Consider the following 8,494-nt stretch of genomic DNA (forward strand, 5'->3'; position numbering starts at 1 on the left):
TTCAGTCCCATGTAGACTGGAGAACCTTGCTCCTGGAGCTGGTCCTCACGTTGAGTTCAGTCCCATGTAGACTGGAGAACCTTGCTCCTGGAGCTGGTCCTCACGTTGGCAGTAGCTAGTACTTGTGAACATCTCAGTAGCTGGACAATCAGAACACTGTTTCCTTCATTGTGTCGTGACTCCCGGCCCAGATGCTCCTGGGACTGATAGTTGACAGTCACCATAACAATCAACTTGGTGGTCCGTCCACTAGAAGGTCAGTGTTCTCCCATGGTTGATGTTTAGATTGAATTGCTCTCTGCTGCATGTGTGTGTGTGGTTTCATTATAAAAAATAAAATCAGAACCAACCAGTGGCCAGCTACCAACTACATCGTGTTTCACTGTTTCGGCCATTTCCATGGAAACAATCGTTTTCAGGACATTGTTGTCTAAATCTAAACTTTTCTGAAAAGTTGTTTTCACATCAAACGTTGTCATGGAAACGGGGCCTTGATGAGAGGAACATCATTAAGCTTGTTTCATGTCGACGCGATTGTTTAAATGATGTTTTTTTTACTTCAGATGGTCAACATGGAAACGATGTCCTGGATCCTGGAAGATCTCACTCTGCTGACAAACAAACAACCCTTAAAGAGGAACCACATTACAAACAGTCACTCAGACCAAAGTTTCAAGTTTGTTCAATGTGCTGAAAGAAGCAAGTGTTCTGGTCAGTAGAGGAGTCCTGAAGAGGAGTCCTGAGGAGGAGTCCTGAGGAGGAGTCCTGAAGAGGAGTCCTGAGGAGGAGTCCTGAAGAGGAGTCCTGAGGAGGAGTCCTGAGGAGGAGTCCTGAAGAGGAGTCCTGAAGAGGAGTCCTGAGGAGGAGTCCTGAAGAGGAGTCCTGAGGAGGAGTCCTGAGGAGGAGTCCTGAAAAAGAGTCCTGAGGAGGAGTCCTGTTGAGGAGTCCTGAGGAGGAGTCCTGAAGAGGAGTCCTGAGGAGGAGTCCTGAGGAGGAGTCCTGAAGAGGAGTCCTGAGGAGGAGTCCTGAAAAAGAGTCCTGAGGAGGAGTCCTGAAGAGGAGTCCTGAGGAGGAGTCCTGAGGAGGAGTCCTGAAGAAGAGTCCTGAGGAGGAGTCCTGAGGAGGAGTCCTGAAGAGGAGTCCTGAGGAGGAGTCCTGAAGAGGAGTCCTGAAGAGGAGTCCTGAGGAGGAGTCCTGAAAAAGAGTCCTGAGGAGGAGTCCTGAGGAGGAGTCCTGAAAAAGAGTCCTGAAGAGGAGTCCTGAGGAGGAGTCCTGAAGAGGAGTCCTGAGGAGGAGTCCTGAAAAAGAGTCCTGAAGAGGAGTCCTGAGGAGGAGTCCTGAAGAGGAGTCCTGAGGAGGAGTCCTGAGGAGGAGTCCTGAAAAAGAGTCCTGAGGAGGAGTCCTGTTGAGGAGTCCTGAGGAGGAGTCCTGAAGAGGAGTCCTGAGGAGGAGTCCTGAGGAGGAGTCCTGAAGAGGAGTCCTGAGGAGGAGTCCTGAAAAAGAGTCCTGAGGAGGAGTCCTGAAGAAGAGTCCTGAGGAGGAGTCCTGAGGAGGAGTCCTGAAGAAGAGTCCTGAGGAGGAGTCCTGAGGAGGAGTCCTGAAGAAGAGTCCTGAGGAGGAGTCCTGAAGAAGAGTCCTGAGGAGGAGTCCTGAGGAGGAGTCCTGAAGAGGAGTCCTGAAGAGGAGTCCTGAGGAGGAGTCCTGAAGAAGAGTCCTGAGGAGGAGTCCTGAAGAAGAGTCCTGAGGAGGAGTCCTGAGGAGGAGTCCTGAAGAAGAGTCCTGAGGAGGAGTCCTGAGGAGGAGTCCTGAAGAAGAGTCCTGAGGAGGAGTCCTGAAGAAGAGTCCTGAGGAGGAGTCCTGAGGAGGAGTCCTGAGGAGGAGTCCTGAAGAGGAGTCCTGAGGAGGAGTCCTGAGGAGGAGTCCTGAAGAGGAGTCCTGAAGAGGAGTCCTGAGGAGGAGTCCAGAAGAGGAGTCCTGAGGAGGAGTCCTGAAGAAGAGTCGGGAGGAGGAGTCCTGAAGAGGAGTCCTGAGGAGGAGTCCTGAAGAAGAGTCCTGAGGAGGAGTCCTGAGGAGGAGTCCTGAAGAGGAGTCCTGAAGAAGAGTCCTGAGGAGGAGTCCTGAGGAGGAGTCCTGAGGAGGAGTCCTGAAGAGGAGTCCTGAGGAGGAGTCCTGAGGAGGAGTCCTGAAGAGGAGTCCTGAGGAGGAGTCCTGAAAAAGAGTCCTGAGGAGGAGTCCTGAAAAAGAGTCCTGAAGAGGAGTCCTGAGGAGGAGTCCTGAAGAGGAGTCCTGAGGAGGAGTCCTGAGGAGGAGTCCTGAAAAAGAGTCCTGAGGAGGAGTCCTGAGGAGGAGTCCTGAAAAAGAGTCCTGAAGAGGAGTCCTGAGGAGGAGTCCTGAAGAGGAGTCCTGAGGAGGAGTCCTGAGGAGGAGTCCTGAGGAGGAGTCCTGAAGAGGAGTCCTGAAGAGGAGTCCTGAGGAGGAGTCCTGAAAAAGAGTCCTGAGGAGGAGTCCTGAGGAGGAGTCCTGAAAAAGAGTCCTGAAGAGGAGTCCTGAGGAGGAGTCCTGAAGAGGAGTCCTGAGGAGGAGTCCTGAGGAGGAGTCCTGAGGAGGAGTCCTGAAAAAGAGTCCTGAAGAGGAGTCCTGAGGAGGAGTCCTGAAGAGGAGTCCTGAGGAGGAGTCCTGAGGAGGAGTCCTGAAAAAGAGTCCTGAGGAGGAGTCCTGTTGAGGAGTCCTGAGGAGGAGTCCTGAAGAGGAGTCCTGAGGAGGAGTCCTGAGGAGGAGTCCTGAAGAGGAGTCCTGAGGAGGAGTCCTGAAAAAGAGTCCTGAGGAGGAGTCCTGAAGAGGAGTCCTGAAGAGGAGTCCTGAGGAGGAGTCCTGAAGAAGAGTCCTGAGGAGGAGTCCTGAAGAAGAGTCCTGAGGAGGAGTCCTGAGGAGGAGTCCTGAAGAGGAGTCCTGAAGAAGAGTCCTGAGGAGGAGTCCTGAGGAGGAGTCCTGAGGAGGAGTCCTGAGGAGGAGTCCTGAGGAGGAGTCCTGAGGAGGAGTCCTGAAGAGGAGTCCTGAGGAGGAGTCCTGAGGAGGAGTCCTGAAGAGGAGTCCTGAAGAAGAGTCCTGAGGAGGAGTCCTGTTGAGGAGTCCTGAGGAGGAGTCCTGAAGAGGAGTCCTGAGGAGGAGTCCTGAGGAGGAGTCCTGAAGAGGAGTCCTGAGGAGGAGTCCTGAAAAAGAGTCCTGAGGAGGAGTCCTGAGGAGGAGTCCTGAAGAGGAGTCCTGAAGAGGAGTCCTGAGGAGGAGTCCTGAAGAAGAGTCCTGAGGAGGAGTCCTGAAGAAGAGTCCTGAGGAGGAGTCCTGAGGAGGAGTCCTGAAGAAGAGTCCTGAGGAGGAGTCCTGAGGAGGAGTCCTGAAGAGGAGTCCTGAGGAGGAGTCCTGAGGAGGAGTCCTGAAAAAGAGTCCTGAGGAGGAGTCCTGTTGAGGAGTCCTGAGGAGGAGTCCTGAAGAGGAGTCCTGAAGAGGAGTCCTGAGGAGGAGTCCTGAAAAAGAGTCCTGAGGAGTCCTGAGGAGGAGTCCTGAAAAAGAGTCCTGAGGAGGAGTCCTGAGGAGGAGTCCTGAAAAAGAGTCCTGAAGAGGAGTCCTGAGGAGGAGTCCTGAAGAGGAGTCCTGAGGAGGAGTCCTGAGGAGGAGTCCTGAAAAAGAGTCCTGAGGAGGAGTCCTGTTGAGGAGTCCTGAGGAGGAGTCCTGAAGAGGAGTCCTGAGGAGGAGTCCTGAGGAGGAGTCCTGAAGAGGAGTCCTGAGGAGGAGTCCTGAAAAAGAGTCCTGAGGAGGAGTCCTGAGGAGGAGTCCTGAAGAGGAGTCCTGAAGAGGAGTCCTGAGGAGGAGTCCTGAAGAAGAGTCCTGAGGAGGAGTCCTGAAGAAGAGTCCTGAGGAGGAGTCCTGAGGAGGAGTCCTGAAGAAGAGTCCTGAGGAGGAGTCCTGAGGAGGAGTCCTGAAGAAGAGTCCTGAGGAGGAGTCCTGAAGAAGAGTCCTGAGGAGGAGTCCTGAAGAGGAGTCCTGAAGAGGAGTCCTGAGGAGGAGTCCTGAAGAAGAGTCCTGAAGAGGAGTCCTGAGGAGGAGTCCTGAAGAAGAGTCCTGAGGAGGAGTCCTGAAGAAGAGTCCTGAGGAGGAGTCCTGAGGAGGAGTCCTGAGGAGGAGTCCTGAAGAGGAGTCCTGAAGAGGAGTCCTGAAGAAGAGTCGGGAGGAGGAGTCCTGAAGAGGAGTCCTGAGGAGGAGTCCTGAAGAAGAGTCCTGAGGAGGAGTCCTGAGGAGGAGTCCTGAAGAGGAGTCCTGAAGAAGAGTCCTGAGGAGGAGTCCTGAGGAGGAGTCCTGAAGAGGAGTCCTGAGGAGGAGTCCTGAGGAGGAGTCCTGAAGAGGAGTCCTGAGGAGGAGTCCTGAAGAGGAGTCCTGAAGAAGAGTCCTGAGGAGGAGTCCTGTTGAGGAGTCCTGAGGAGGAGTCCTGAAGAAGAGTCCGGAGGAGGAGTCCTGAAGAGGAGTCCTGAGGAGGAGTCCTGAAGAGGAGTCCTGAGGAGGAGTCCTGAGGAGGAGTCCTGAAGAGGAGTCCTGAAGAGGAGTCCTGAGGAGGAGTCCTGAAGAGGAGTCCTGAAGAAGAGTCCTGAGGAGGAGTCCTGTTGAGGAGTCCTGAGGAGGAGTCCTGAAGAAGAGTCCGGAGGAGGAGTCCTGAAGAGGAGTCCTGAGGAGGAGTCCTGAAGAGGAGTCCTGAGGAGGAGTCCTGAGGAGGAGTCCTGAAGAGGAGTCCTGAAGAAGAGTCCTGAGGAGGAGTCCTGTTGAGGAGTCCTGAGGAGGAGTCCTGAGGAGGAGTCCTGAAGAAGAGTCCTGAGGAGGAGTCCTGAGGAGGAGTCTTGAGGAGGAGGAGTCCCATGGAGGAGGAGTCTTGAGGAGGAGTCCCGAGGAGGAGGAGTCTTGAAGAGGAGCCCTGAGGAGCAAGAGTCTTGAGGAGGATCTGTGTGCAGTGACTCACTGGGACTGAGGGTGACATGGTCTCAGCTGGTGTCCAGACTTTGACTCCCAGTGAAGCTGGTTCAGACCAGGTGGACGTTGGACCGGAGGAAGACGAGGAGTGACGGAGGAATCAGACTGATCAATTGATGTGTAAGTTCAGAACCAGGTGGATGAATGGAGGACGAGGAGATCAAGCAGCGAGGCCAGAGAACTTCTGACACTTTAGCCATTTGACGACGCGACATCGTGCAGGACGTGACATCAGCAGCAGCTTCCTTGTTATTTAAGATTGTTATATTTACAGAGGAACATTAACTAACTTAAATAACCTTTTTACAAACGAGACTGATATTTGGTATGAGCTATTTCCAGTTTATCTGGTAGTTCCCCAACTTTATTATTAATTGATAAATAACCAATTTAGTCAAATTAATGATTTTTAATTGCTAAATTATTTTTGATAAGTTATTAACATTTAAGGGATTACTCAATTATTTTAGGACTCGTTAATGAGTAAATGTTTACTTCAATTAATAATTTCAATTTTTCCTAAATTACTTCCAGTGATCTATTACTTAAAGTAATTTCAATGCTAATAACCAACCATAAATCCCCAAATCTGTGAGTCTCTTTGAAGATGATCAGAAACAATGCGGCTTTTAATTAAAACAGAACATCATTCATCTCTTAAGGCTCAGCTCAAAATCTCACTGACAGTTTTAATTGGTTCAGTCTTTTTCCCGATTTTGCCCACCAGCTTCAACTGGGATCAGCACTCTGTGACCCTTCCAGCTCTGGTGGACTCTGGAGCTGACGACAACCTTGTGGACTCTGGGGTGGCGGCCCAGCTCAGACTGCAGCTGGAGCTCCTGCCTTCTCCCCAAAGTGTCAACGCCCTGGATGGCCGGCTGATGTCCTCCGGGACATGCTGAACAAGTTTGTTTTCCTTTATTTGGACGATATCTTAGTTTAGTCCCGCTCACTGGTGGAGCACCGGGAACACGTGGGCCTGCTCCTCCAATGCCTCTTGGACAACCGGCTGTATGTCAAGCCGGAGAAATGTGAGTTCCACTCCGCCTCCCTGCAGTACCTCAGCTTCATCATCGCACAGGGGCAACTCCATCTGGACCCGGCCAAGGTTCAAGCCTTCACGAGGTGGCCGGTCCCCACGACCCGGAAGGAGCTGTTGAGGTTCCTGGGATTCACCAACTTTTACCCCTGCTGCCGAATGGGACATTGAAGCGACCATCCGGGAAGTCCAGGGAGCAGACCTAGATCCAAGTACCGGTCCCCCACGGACTCCGTGCGCTCCCAGCTTGTTCAGTGGGGGCATGACTCCAGACTCATCCGCCATCCTGGAGCAATCCACATCCTCTCCTTCCTGCAGCAATGTTTCTGGTGGCCTGCCATGGCCCGGGAGGTCCGGGAGTCCGTCGCAGCTTGTTCCATCTGTGCCCGCAGTAAGTATCCCATTAACCTCTGTCGGGCCTCCTGTGACCTCTGCTGATTCCCAGGCGGCCCTGGTCCGCCGTGGACTTCGTCACCGGGCCCCCCCTTCTGACAGGAACACCAGCATCCTGACCGTAGTGGACCGTTTTACAAGATCTGTCCACCATGTTCCTCTCCAGAAGTTGCCGACTGCCCGGGAGATGCTGACCTCGTGGTCCTCCATGTGTTCAGGCTCCACGGCATTCCCATGGACATTGTGTCCGACAGGGAACCTCAATTCACCTCCCGGGTGAGATAAGCCTTGTGCTCAGCCCTGGGGGCGACAGTCAGCCTCTCCTCTGGATATCACCCCCAGACCAACAGTCAGATGGAGCGGGTGAACCAGAACCTTGAGGCGGATCTCTGGTGCATGGTTGCGCAGCTTCCTTCATTCTGGAGTGCCCACATTCCATGGATCGAATATGCCCACAACTCCCTCACCTGCTCAGCCACTGGGGTGTCGCTGTTCATGGTTTGTAACGGTTTTCAACCTGCCCTGTTCCCAGATCAGGAGCCCGATGTGGCTGTCCCCGCGGTCAAGCATCACCTCCATCAGGTATGGAAATCTGCCAGGGAGGCGCTTTCCTGATCCGCAGAGTCAAAGAAATTACTCGCAGACCATCATCGCACTCCCGCTCCGGGCTACAGACCAGGGCAGATGGTGTGGTTGTCCTCCTGAGACCTTCCCCTCCAGGTGGAATCGCCAAAGCTAGCTCCCCGCTATATCGGTCCATTCCCGGTCTCCAAGGTGATCAACCCCACTACCATCTGCCTTAAGCTCCCCAACGCCCTCAATGTACACCCACGTTCCATGTCTCTCTCCTCAAACCAGTCTCCCCTAGCCCCATTTGTCCTCCTGCTGACCCCCTGCCACCCCCCGGATCATTGATGACCATCTTGCCTTCACGGTGTCCAAGATCCTGGAGGGTTTCCAGTATCTGGTGGACTGGGAGGGGTCCAGAGAAGTGGTCCTGGCTTCCCCATCGGCTCATCTTGGATGAGACCCTCATCCCGGGTAGGCCGTCATGTGGCGACCGTTGAGGGGGGGTGGGGTCAGACGATTGAGTTCTCACATGAGTCATCTGCTTCCTCGTGTGCTCCATGGCTCCTCACTCCGAGCATCCTTGGTGCAGCTCCTCCCTGCTGCAGTCCTCTGGCTCCTGCACTCTATGGCTCCCCGCTCCGAGCCCCCCCGGAACACCGACTCTCAGCACGGTGCTCCGACTGGCTGCGGTCTTCTCGGCCATGCGCTCTGCACTCCAGAGTCTCCAATCCCCATCTCACAGGTCTTGCAGTTTAAATACACTTTTGTACACTGCAACTGCTTTGCCTCCTGGTCTGCTTCTGGGTTCAGAACACTGCACGCCGGCTCCCTGCCCCAACATGGGGGGGTTCAAAGGTGTGGAATCCTAAGAGCCTCACCCAATCAGTGACTGGCTGAGTGCATGTGAGGATTTGCATGGGTCTACAATGGCAAAAGGTCCTCCCTGCTGGGAGTGATGCTCAGTCACATTCCTAGGTCAGAATTCACGTCATGATCGTGTATCAGGACAAATGAAAATTGTCTTTCCTTGGAAATGAACAAACTTTCTGTGGTCTTGTGAGATCCCAACATTGATAATAGGGTTCGAGCTGATTGTTCTCTGCTGCTTGTGTGTGTGTGTGTGTGTGTGTGTGTGTGTGTGTGTGTGTGTGTGTGTGTGTGTGTGTGTGTGTGTGTGTGTGTGTGTGTGTGTGTGTGTGTGTGTGTGTGTGTGTGTGAGGTTTCATCACAAAAACAACCAACAGCGGCAACTTGTGGACCAACAGGAAAACTACATTGTTTTCACTCTTTCTGCTGTTTCTGTGAATGTTCATCGTGGCCGTGTGATTCCAGGATCTAACACCATGTGAACCCCCAGAAACCTTCCAGACGTGCAGCCAGTGGACCGATCAACTACAGTGATGGTCCGTTACCAGTGGGATCCCACAGGGCTCCACAATGGGCCGACTGTTATTCTGTTTCTATGCAGACGATGCAATT

The sequence above is a fragment of the Blennius ocellaris genome (genome assembly GCF_963422515.1).
Source record: "Blennius ocellaris genome assembly, contig: SUPER_24_unloc_1, whole genome shotgun sequence".
NCBI lineage: Eukaryota > Metazoa > Chordata > Actinopteri > Blenniiformes > Blenniidae > Blennius > Blennius ocellaris.